Here is a 12,560-nt window from a genome sequence, read left to right as displayed (position 1 = left end):
GGAAGGTATTATTATGGAATTAATAAATAAGGATATGGGTAACCTACAGACTCTTGACCCAAGTCAGGTTGGCTTTGTCAAGAGCAGATTCTGCTACTTAACCTGATTGACTTCTTCAAAAACATTACTATAGCGGTGGAAGAGGGGCAGATCAGTGCATGCTGCATATCTAGACCTCACAAAAACATTTGACACCATCCCACACTATGGTGTCGCAGATAAATTCTCTGAGCTAAATGTAAATTATATAACTCATTGGCTAGCAAAATGGTTAATAAATAGTACCCAGGAAATAAAGATGGGTGGCTCCAAAAAGATCCGTCACTAGATGTGTTACTTAGGGTTCAACCTTTGGTCCACTCCTCTTTGGTATTTACTTCTTAGAGGTCAAAGATAATGTTAAGCGTTTGTGACTGACCACATTTGCAGATGACTGCAAACTTTGTACCATCATAAGCTCCTTGGAGGACACCATGATACTACAGTTGGGCCTATCCCAAACCAAATAGTTGGTGTCAAAACCATGGACTAAAACTTAATGCCAGGAAATGCATAATTGTATCTTTCGGCAAGCATGACTTCCCTTGTAACTGTCATATTGACAACACACATCTAAAAGTTGATCATGTAGTCAGGAACCTGGGAACCTATGTTAACAACAAACTGAACTTTGAACACCATGTATTCACTGTAATAAGGAAATCCTTTTTAATTGCGCAGCTTATATTTAATGGTGTGGCATTCAGTTCCATTGTACCCTGCATTCAGTTAGGCCAATCATCCAGTATAATGCACTTTTCAATAAGCAGTTGTCATAACTAGAATGGCCATAGTGCTTCCTCATTCAGAAGATCAAGAACCTAAATCATATAAACCATGCAGACTATCTCAAAGTGTTGTCCCTGTTCTGTTTATCATACAGGCTAATAACAGGTGACCTGTGCCTCATGTATAGAGGCTCAACAGACCCTGTTCTGTCAGACCTATTACACACTTGCAAGTCCATTGATGGCATAATCACCCTCTTAACAAATCTCAACCTCTTCTGCAACATAAATGGAGCATGTAGGAGGGAGAGTTATGTATTGCATAGAATTCTGCTTCTGTGAGATGGTCTTTCACTCCACATAAAGCAATGTATTATAACTCTGTTCATATATTAGGATGAATGGATGGATGACCACACACTCACTACTGGTTTAGCACTCTTCTCTGTCATGGATAGGGACAGCATGTTCTGCCTGTCTCTGAGGTATTTGTACATAAAATATAAGAGAATTATAAGAGCTAAAAAGTACCATGGGAGTGTAAGGCTAAGCTTTTTAATATAGCTGCAGATCAATAGCCTAATAAGTAGCTAACCATTTACCATTTGATCCATCAGGAGGAGATTCCTGAAAATAAAGAGACTGATACAGAGACTGAATGGACGACATATATACTAAGTCCAAGATGCGATTTTGTGGAATATTCCATTTCTTCTAGGTATGGCGATCTCAGAGTTGGTATTTATATGTCGGGGGGGGGGGGTGCTTGTCCACTATCCCCCCCCCCAGAAAAAGAACTTTGAATCTCTAAAACTGCTCTTTTCCTTAAGTCTCCTTCTTCTGCATTTTCAGTCTTTTTTTTTTGTTTGTGTTTTGTTTTTGGCTTGTCATCACTTGGCATTTCGACTGCCAACATTTCAGTAGGGTGCCTAGTAAGTACCTATGAGCTTGACTGCTCAGTTTTTGCTGGTGGCACAGTGACACAATGGATAGTGTTATTGCCTAACAGTAAGAGGTTCCCTGGTTTGATTCTTGGCTGAGGTGCCTTCTTGTGGAGTCTGCAGGTCCTCTCTGTGTTCGTGTGGGTTTTCTCTGGGTGCTCCATTTTCCTCTCATATTCGAAAGCCATGCAATAGGTGGACTGGACGCAGTAAGTTGGCCATAGGTGTGAATGTGCATGCAAGTGTGTGGTGTGAAAGTACTACAACAGCAGGGCTGGCCACCTAGTGCTGTAAACTTTGGCTGTAGGATCATTGCCACTGTTGAAGTGACACCCTGACCCAGTGTACTTGTGGATGGATGAATCTTTAATCCCCGAAATGAAACTGCTAATTGCGAAATTTGCTTTACAGCATGAAAATCTGTTGCATAATAATAATAATAATAATAATAATGCATAATAAGTTATTAGCGAGCATTATAAGAATATGTTAAAAGTGAAATTCACTTTTGATTCAGAGGAGCAGATGTTCATCGTGGTTCACTGTTACAGTCATTACTGTAGGGTTCTTCCTGCTGGCAGCAGCCCTCGATCGGCCAGAGTCCCAAAGTCGGGTCCGACGTCGGCTGAAGTCACTCCTTCCCTGACGTCAGTGCGCCAGGGGTATAAAGACCTTAGCCGACGCCATTTTCCCCAGTCTTTCTTGCCGTGCGGTGCCCGTAGTAAAGCAGTTTGCAAGTGCCGGTCAGCCGACTCCTGTTTACTTTTGGTGACTTCTTATTTTAAGCTAAGTACCCCGTTGGGGAAACCTTTTTCTTGCTTCAGTCCGATGTCAGAAAAAGTTAATAACTGTATTTCTTGTGGGAAGCAAATACCTCATAAGGATTTTCACTCTTACTGTATACCTTGCCTAGGCCCTGACCACGACGTAGCTAATTGTAGGTTTTGTGCTAGATTTAATCAACGCACTATTAGGCGTAGGTACAATTTTGCCTTCCATTATTTTGGAAAAAGATTTAATTACAATATGTCATCGGATTCTTATCCGGCTACCGGAGTGTATAAGAGGCGCAAAGATAAAGACAGGCCTCTGAGGTCCAAAGTGGACGACATTATTCAACCAGAGCCAGTTGCCGGTTCGTCGGTCGTCAGTGAGGCGCTTTCGCAGCCCCTGTCATCCGCCACTTTTGAACCAGTTGCCTGTACTGACTCCCGCAAGGAGCCGATGGGGCCTTGAGAATTTCCAGGGATTGGACCTCCAGATAATGCTCCCTCAGATGGGTCCGGAGCCGCTGTGCAGGCACCGGCTTCTGAGGGAGTTTTTCGGCCTACACAGCTTCATGTAAAGATGGCTCCAGTTTTGCAGTCAAAGACAAAGACAAAGACTAAGGCTCCGGCAAAGACAAAGCTACATACACAGGCACCTTCTGATCAGGGCCCTAGACCTCAAAGACAGATGCTTAAAATGGTTGAAGACCTGTTAACTATGATCAGGGGTTCCCATCCCCCTCCTGACAAGAGACCTAGGCTAGAGCCAGATTATGATTCTTCAGATCAAGTTTCAATTTCTTCTGATTCTTCCTCTGAGCAGGATTATTCCTTCCCTCCTTATGAGGATTCTGATGCTGAAGAATCCCTTCCTTCAGCCTCTCCTCCTGAGGAATATTAATTTGGGGAAACTTTACATGACATGAGAGAGCATTTTCACTGGGAAGGGCAGGAATACTCTGAATCCAAGAAAAGGCTTGGGGATTTTCTTCTGCTCCCACAGCATAGGCCCCTGGCTATTTCCCCTGTATTGGACATCGTGGATGATGTTTTTACAGAGGCATCTCTCTCTCCTGATTCTTTTCCTCCTGCTCCTGTCAAATCAGGTAGGTATTATAGGGTTCCAGATTCTCACAAATTTCTTTTTAAGAACCCTTCAGCTGATCCAGAAACTATCTCTCAGGGCCCTAAGGGTGTTAAAGCGGCCTCTGCTAAGAATCCTATTCCCTCTGACTGAGAGTCCAGAGCCTTGGAAAGATGGGGCAAAAAAGTTTATATTTCTGCTACATTGTCCATTAGAGCTTTGAATTGTCAATTTCATATGTTGAAATATCAGAAATACCTTTTGTCTGTGTTAAAACAAAAGATGTCTGCTGTTTTTGGTGGTACAGAAAATAAGGAATTACAGGATTTATTGCATGCCACTGAGCAGGTGGGTAAACATACCCTGCACTGTGGTTTTGATTCTTTGGAGGCTTCTTGCAGGGCTGCAGTAACTGGTGCAGTTATTAGAAGGCATGCTTGGTTAAAGGAGCAAAGTTTGCCGGAGCAGGTTAAGGCAAAACTTTTAGATGCCCCTTTGCAGCACAATGTTTTGTTTGGGGCCAAAGCTGAGGAGGTATTGAAGAAAATGGAAGACAAAGCCAAATCTATGCAGACAGTTAAGGATTTTCTGCAGGTACAACCCCCTAGATTTACCAGGAATTGGCCAGCTAAACCTTGGTCCTTTCCGAGCTCGGACAGACCTCAGAGAGGCAGATACAGGCGTTCCAGAGGTAAAGGTCAGGCACAGCCCCCTTTCAGAAATAAACAGTGGAGTTCCCCCTCTCCCAAGGGAGGAGAAGATAGTTCACAACCTTACAGAAAACAGTCATTATGACTCTCCCTTACTAGCTCCAGGGGCTCCCCTCCTGGATGCGCCTTTGGGAGGAAAAATCTCTCTTTTTTATCACAATTGGTGCCGCATAACCCAAGACAAATGGGTTCTAGACATAGTTTCAAGGGGTTACAAGTTTCATTTCCATACCTTGCCAAAACCAAACGGATGGCCAGATCTGCCAAAGCATCAGTGGACAGAGGCACAACAGCAAGTTTAGTCCCTCATGGATATGAGGGCCATAGGGTTGGTACCAAATTCAGAAATGGGGCAAGGGTTTTCTTCAAGACTCTTCCTGGTTCCCAGGAAGGAAAACACATGGAGACCAATCCTGGACCTTTCCGTATTAAACACCTTCCTAGAAATACCAAAATTCAAGATGCTCACTCTGCAGCAGCTGCTGCCTATGCTGAGCAAGAACGCTTGGATGGTGACTTTGGACTTGAAGGAAGCTTACCTGCATATTCCCATAAGGCAAGAGTGCAGAAGGTACCTGAGATTCAAAGCGGGCTCGAAGCATTACCAGTTCTCTGTGCTGCCCTTTGGCTTATCTACTGCGCCCAGGGTCTTTACAAAGTGCCTGGCACCAGTAATTGCATTTTGCAGACAGAAGAGAATTCAAATATACCCTTATCTGGATGATTGTCTCATTCAAGCGGACAGCAAGGAGACTTTACTTCAGCATCTGCTCTGGTGCCTAGGGTTCACAGTGAACCTAAAGAAATCAAACCTGGTGCCCACGCAACAGATTACTTTCCTGGGTGCTCTTCTGAGTACTACAACCCAGATGGCTTACTTGACACCAGACAAAAAAGTGCAACTGGCTTCTTCCTTCAAAAACCTGGCTTCAATGAGTCAGCTAACTGCAAGAAAAATTCTGCAGGCTTTGGGTTACATGGCATCCTGCATTCTGTTAATACCATATGCAAGACTGCATATGAGGAATATACAGTGGTACCTCAAGAGTGTATCGTCTCAGCATTGCCACAGTTTGGAAACCGTGATCACAATTTTGCCATGTCTCCGGCAGGAGTTTCTTTGGTGGGCCGAGGCCTGTCTCCAGAACAAGGGGAAGCCTTTCTGTCCCACTCCAGCCAATCACGTCATAACGACGGATGCTTCGGACTATGCATGGGGAGCCCACTTGCAAGGGAGATGTCTTCAGGGTGCCTTCACAGAGGACCAAATGCACCTGCACATAAATTTGAAGGAAATGCTAGCTGTGAAGAATGCCCTGACAGCCTTCAAGGATCTTATTCTACCGGGGCAATTACTGATAAAGACAGACAACACTACAGTGATGTGGTACATAAACAAGCAGGGAGGCTCTCACTCGTACCCCCTGTGCAGATTGGCCATGACTCTGTGGAACACAGCACTGGCCAGCAAGGTAGACTTACAAGCTCAATTCCTGCCAGGAAAGGACAACACACTGGCAGACAGTCTAAGCAGAAACCTTTCAGATCCACACGAATGGATGTTGGATGTTCGGATATTCAGGATGATAACAGAGGCGTGGGGGTGCCCCGACATAGATCTTTTTGCATCCCCCCAAAATCATCAACTTCAAACATTCTGCACGAGGACCTACCACAAACTAGCATGGAAAGTGGATGCCCTGTCATTCAGTTGTAAACGCCTCTCAGTATATGCTTTTCCTCCTTTGCCTCTTCTACCACGGGTACTTCTGAAGATCAAACAGGACAGACCGCAAACGATTTTACTGGCTCCCAACTGGCCTCGGCAATTCTGGTATTCCACCCTGATGAACCTGGCTCAGGGTCCACCCTGGATTCTGCCACAAATTCCACATCTACTGTCTCAACAAGACAGCCAGATCCTGCACAGCCATGTCAAAACTCTGAATCTAGCAGCCTGGCGGATCCAGGGTCTTTAAACAGCTCTACCCTTACCAAACAGGTACTGGGTGTAATCCTTGAAGCTAGAAGGCCCAGCACCAGGAAATCTTATGCAGGTAAATGGAAAAGATTTTGCTCCTGGAATCAGGCCCAGGGTTTTGATTCTGCAGTTTCAAACATTCCTGTGATTTTACAATACCTAACAGAGATGTTGCATAAGGGCCTATCTTTTTCATCTATCAAAATTCATGCTTCTGCTATTTCTGCACATTACAATACAGATCCCCCAATCTTTTCTCATCCGTTACTTAAACAATATCTCAGAGGGGCAAAGAATATAAGGCCCCCTTTAAGAGCACCAGTTCCCACTTGAGATCTCAACTTTGTTTTGGAAAAGTTAACTTTGTCTCCTTTTGAACCTGCAGCTTCCACAGATTTTATTTTTATCATGGAAAACTGCTTTTCTTTTGGCTATAACCTCTGCCAGAAGAGTTTCGGAATTACAAGCACTCATGGCTGTGGAACCCTTTATTATTTTTCATCAGGACAGGGTGTCCCTGAGGACTAATCCCACCTTTATGCCTAAGGTGGTTTTGAAAGTAGATTTGAATCAGACTATTCATTTACCTACCTTTTATCCTAATCCTCTAAGTGAAGAGGAAAGAATTTTGCATTCTTTAGATATACACAGGCAGCTTCGCTTTTACCTGGACAGGACCAGGATTTTCAAGAAATCTGACCAATTGTTTGTAGCTTATGCTTCTACTTCACAGGGGAGAGCAATCACTAAGCAAACTGTTTCTAAGTGGATTGCCCACTGCATCAAGTTCTGTTACTCTCATCATGGCAAACCAGTTCCTGTTAATGTTAGAACACATTCTACCAGAGCTACTGCTACTTCGGCAGATTTTCTCAGTGGAGTTCCTACCAAGGAGATCTTAGAAGCTGCAACTTGGAGTTTGCATACTTTTTCTAAGAACTACAACCTCCCTCTCTATTCTAAATCTAGGGCATGCTTTGCCTCTGCAGTCCTGCAGGGTTTTGTAGCCGCCCCTTCTGTTCCTTCTCCATCCACCCTTTCTTAGCTTTGGGATTCAACCCTACAGTAATGACTGTAACAGTGAACCACGATGAACCTGGTACAGTTGTGCACTCTTACCATAAATGTAGATGTTCGAGTATGTTCGCTGTTCCAGTCTGGGTTACCCTCCCTCCTATCCCCTCTTTTGTTGTTCTTTGAGTGCTGTCTGTGTCTCCTTGGCACTTCTTTTTCTCTGAGGTATTTTTGCTGGTGTTATTTGGGAATGTTGTGGTTTATATTTGCTTATTCTTTTGATTAAGCTTTTGGCCTTTATTCTTGGGCACCTGACATCTGGGGCAAGAAAAACTGGGGAAAATGGCGTCGGCTGAGGTCTTTATACCCCTGGCGCACTGACGTCAGGGAAGGAGAGACTTCAGCCGACGTCGGACCCAACTTTGGGACTCTGGCCGATCGAAGGCTGCTGCCAGCAGGAAGAACCCTACAGTAATGACTGTAACAGTGAACATACTCGAACATCTGCATTTATGGTAAGAGTACACAACTGTACTTTACTCTGCTCTAATAAAGCTGATTTAATTGATACCACAGGTGAAATGCTTACTTGTTCATGACTGATTTTAGCACTGTTGGGTAAAGCATCAGAAGGTTTATTTGATTTGTATGACTAAATTGTTTATTTCAAAGCTTGTTGCATTCTCAGTGTTGTCTTTATTGTAGGGCACATCAGTGGATTAAAGAATAGAAGTTTTAGTCCATAGTTGCAGGGAATTTTTACTTTATTGTAAATATGAAGATTTGTTGAAGAAGTTGAAGCACTAACCTGGTCTGTGGCTTGCAAGAAATTATGTCAGCATATTTGCGTTATTTTAATTTATTCAAGTTTTGACTGAGGGTGGAGTAATTTGTTGAAAAAATCAGAATTTTTAGTTATACTCATATCTCAAAGCACACTGCTTAGTTCAGGAGTAGAGGTTCTTTGCTCCATTATTGCAGTAGAAGCAGCTGGTAGAGAAATTATTGGTGTTTCCGTTTGCTTGTAGGGTTACCACCTGTCCCACTTTGCAAGGGTCAGTCCCTCTTTGGGCAGTTGTGTCCTGCAAAAAAATTGTAAAAATGGCAAATGTGCTGAGATTTTAGGGCAAAATTATTTCCTATATTTTATGTAATAGTTGCGGAAAACAGTTATTCTGTATCTGAAACACCTAAATGTTATAAGAAACAGAATAAGCAACTAAAATGCCACAAGAATAAGCTTTTATTTAGGCAAAAAAGTGAAGTTCTGTCCTTTGTACCGGCCGTGGGTTTGTTTTGGCCTGCAAAGTCTGACGTTTGTACCAAAAATGTCCCACTTTGGGCACGTGAAAAGGTGGCAACCCTATTTGCTTGTTGCAAACATAGTAAATCAGTAAGAGAAGGAGGATTATGTTTGGATTTAGATTGGTGCTGTTTTCTTTGTTTGTGTAACTTTTGAAGGTGGTCAAAATGTGGAAAGAAGACAGACTGACTGTGTTTGAAATTGGCTCCTGCAGCATGGATTAATACATGTGCTGCTGCACACAGTTTACTATCAAATGTCGATTGCCCATCGTCGACAACACTAACTCCGAACAGTGACTGTTGGGATGTCGAACACTGATATTCCGAAATGCAAAATCTCCCCCCGTTGGACCCATGGTAGCACTTGTTTTGTGGTGTAGCGGTTGGAAATGTCGACGTTCGGTGTTTTAATTCGATATCTTGAGGAATCGGCATTACAGCTTTCGCATAAAGGAGTCGACAGTATGTACATTCGACGATGGGCAATCGACATTTTGATAGTAAATCGCTGCACACATCTGATTTAAACTCCCTCACACAGTCCATTTCAAGCTTATTCAGCCACCTTATTCTCCCACTATTGAAGCATTTTGTGGCTGTTCTTCACAACAGCTTTCAGGCATGTTTGTAGAATTTCACCAGTCCTAGACCTCATTTAAAGCAGATCAAGTATCTTGTAATGACTGCTAACAAGGAAAGTACAATGTCCAGTTTACTCTCTGAATTATTGCCTCTCATTCTTCTCCATGTTGTGTAGACATCTGCAGTAGGGGCTATGTATGTATTATAAATTTGTACAAATACCTTTCCTTAGGTGCACAAATTTATTTTCTTGGTTTCATGGTTCAGAGCCTTTGGTTTAAGCTACACTCTTGTATGAGGTTTTCAGTGCATCCTGTTGCAAATTTTAAGATAAGTATACAATATAAAATCTCAAAACTGTTGGGAATGTAAACTGCTATACAGATTTTCTTAATGTTCTCTCATGAAAAGGTTACCTTTAAAATTACAGAAGGTAGATGTTTATTTATTTCTGGTGACCATTCCTTTCAATCTGCAGACATTGAAAATAGGAATAAAGCCCATTGAAAAGTAAGTACATCCAGGCAAAAATCCAGTCATTTAATTAGCAAAACTTTGAATACCAAATAGAAAGGCATAAGTAACATGTCCTCTGCAGACTGCCTCAAGGCTCTATCCTTGTATTCTGTCTCCTACAGGCTGTTGAGGGGAGATCTATGCCTGGCATACAAGTCATTGTCAGATCCCACCCTGATGGACCTCCTGCATATTTGCAAAACAAACAGCACCAGAATTAGCCATTCTAAAGACTTAAACCTTTCCTGTGATATAAATAGGATCTGCTGGAGAGACAGGTATGTATTCCAGAGACCACCCCTTCTCTGGAACAGCCTCCCCATCCATATGAAGCAGAGTTCCTCCCTAACCTGTTTCAAGTGTGACTTGGATAATTGGATGGGGGCAGGAAATTCATCCCTGATTTGGCACCTATGCTTCTAATGGACATAGGCAGGCAGTGAATGGTTCATCACTCAGGTGCCTTCTTGTACATGTTTCATCTCCTAAGCCCTGCTTACACTTATCAAGGGTACCAGAAGTTGTCAGAGCTGTGAGATGTATGGCTAGGCTTAAAAAGGCCCTTGTGGTCATTAGCCTAGCACGCACCTATGAACACATAACCCTTCCCGCATCCAGTAAAACTATGGGATACTACTCAGAAGTACATTTAGAACACACAGAGTGACACACATGATGGAAAAAATAGTATCAAACTGACACTGTAAAATCTGTAGACTTTAATGAAATGTATTGAAAAGTTCTACCATGTAATAACTTTTGCTTCTAAAAAAAGGAGATGTAAGATGTATGCTCTCTTTCTTTAAATTATTGCTGCTACTGGTACGTTGGTCATGTAGTGTGGTTTTCTGGGTAGTAGACCGCTTCAGATATCATGGGTGATGAGCAGGATTCAGAGCATTGTGTGAAGGGATAAATCAAGCCTGAAAACAGGGACATGCCTCCAAACTTAGCTATGTCATGTACAGAGGTAAATCAGGCCTGAAGTTAGGAATGTTGATCCAAAATAGGGACAGTTGACAGGTCTGCTTGATGGCTTCTTTACCTAACTGGTATGGTTCTGTTTCTTCTAGAGAAGGCGAATCATTTGCTTCAGTTCTCAGTGAGACTGTCTGCTTCATCAGGGTTTGTGGTGATACACCCTTGTATTGGTCTTCATTTTATGTATTGGAGCCTGATGTAATTTCCAGATATGCTTCTTTTCTTTAGAAGTAGGTAACAGACTTCAAGAAGTCAGAAGCCTAATGCCAGGAAATTTCATTTGTCAAAGTGAAAAGGTTTTTCCTTAGTATGAAGTCCATGTCCTTTCCCCTTTACATGTAGTTGCTTCTCAGTGCCTGTTTGTCTGTCTCTCGCTTAGTGTAAACATGTCTTGTCTTGTTACGCCATTAAATTGTTTTTTTTTTTTCATGCTGTGTCATCTTGTCTTTCTTGGAAATCCTGTTTGGCTTTTCACCCAGATTTCAATGTCATTTTAAACGGATGCTTATACCTTAGTCTTCCCAGGTAGGTGATGGCTAGTCCAGTGAATATGAATTTTATATTAAAAAAGTAATGAAATCATTCATTTGAGCCATCTGTATTTGGAGGGCAAACTCCTGTTAGTGATGGTGGTTTCTTTTTACATAAGATGGTTTAAAAATTGTAGGCCTTAATAGACAGTCTTACATGAACTAACGAATTGAGATCTTTTTCGGCAAGGTCCAAATTTTTAAAAGTTTATAACCTACCTGAGGTTGTGCAGTTGCAGAGGAGGTTATATTAATCAAGGGATGCAGGGGTAAACAAAAGCCCCTGCAAAGAATATATTTAGGGCTTACCTTCCTCATCATCCTGAAGTGTTAGTCTTTACTTGTAACTGCTGTAGGGTACTTTTGATAGCTCCTTTCAGAGCAGAATAGCCTTTGGCTCCACTTGTTTGGCATGAATGCTTGTCATATTCTAACAGTTTTTCAATGCTGTTCAAAATATATTATACATATATTCTGAGCACATAAATATTCAGAATATTAATCAAGTTAGATTATATGCAAATTGGGATGTGGTAGTATTGGAATGCTGGTTCAACTCACACATACATTTACTTGTCTCATTAAATTGAGATCTGGCTGTAATCTTTACCATTAGCTCATAAAACCTTTAGCGTGAAATTAAAATGATGTCATGTGCATACACTGCACAAGACAGTTACCATAGCTGCATGATAGATATTAACGCTATCATCATAGATATACTTGTTAGATGTAAAGAATATTATTTTAAGATGAGGAACTTTCCATTCTTTCTTCACTTGACTCATATTGACAGTTTTGCTCCTCTTCATTTTTTTCTGGCTTTCGATATACTTGTTGATGTTATCGTTGTGGTTGCTTGGGTGCGCAGCAGGTATACATTGTTTTATTTCAAAATGAAGGGTCGTTGATTCCTCATGAGTGCATTGCTAAACTGATTGAACTGTGTGATTCAGCAACTGTGTGCAGCTATCTCTTGTGAACATCTTGTTTGCCTTTAATGCATAGCTTTCAGATCTTGCCCAAGACAATATCACCAGTGAGTCAGACTGAAAACTTGGATGGTAGAGTCCATGAAATAGGGTAATTTGGTTGATCACCGTTTACCTATAGACTACTGTATTTCCGTTTGGTATGATTAATGCTGACTCCTCACTGCTTTATAGTTTGCACTGGATAGTCAAACAGGAAGGTTAGGATCACGTTGAGATTATACAACAGGGGTAGGAACACTGCACACTACTGTATCATGAAACTTTATCTGTATCTGTTAATGTAGATCTTCAGAAGTAGCCAAGTGGTTGGCAAAATGCTGTCTGCCATGTAGTTGACAAATTAAATGAATAATTGTACATAGTGTGTTGGTTTGTGTTAACACTGCA

The 12,560-nt window shown here is 41.9% G+C and overlaps 1 protein-coding gene across 1 annotated transcript in view; it reads left to right on the top strand.

Moving 5' to 3' along the window:
• IFT74 (intraflagellar transport 74) overlaps window positions 1-12,560 on the top strand; it is a 2,643,271-nt gene that overhangs the window by 94,843 nt on the left and 2,535,868 nt on the right. The window lies entirely within an intron of this gene.

This window comes from Protopterus annectens, chromosome 2.part0, assembly GCF_019279795.1.
Source record: "Protopterus annectens isolate FY-2018-M chromosome 2.part0, PAN1.0, whole genome shotgun sequence".
NCBI lineage: Eukaryota > Metazoa > Chordata > Ceratodontiformes > Protopteridae > Protopterus > Protopterus annectens.
Note: the sequence above shows the minus strand (reverse complement) of the source record. Positions and strands in the feature narration are given on the sequence as shown.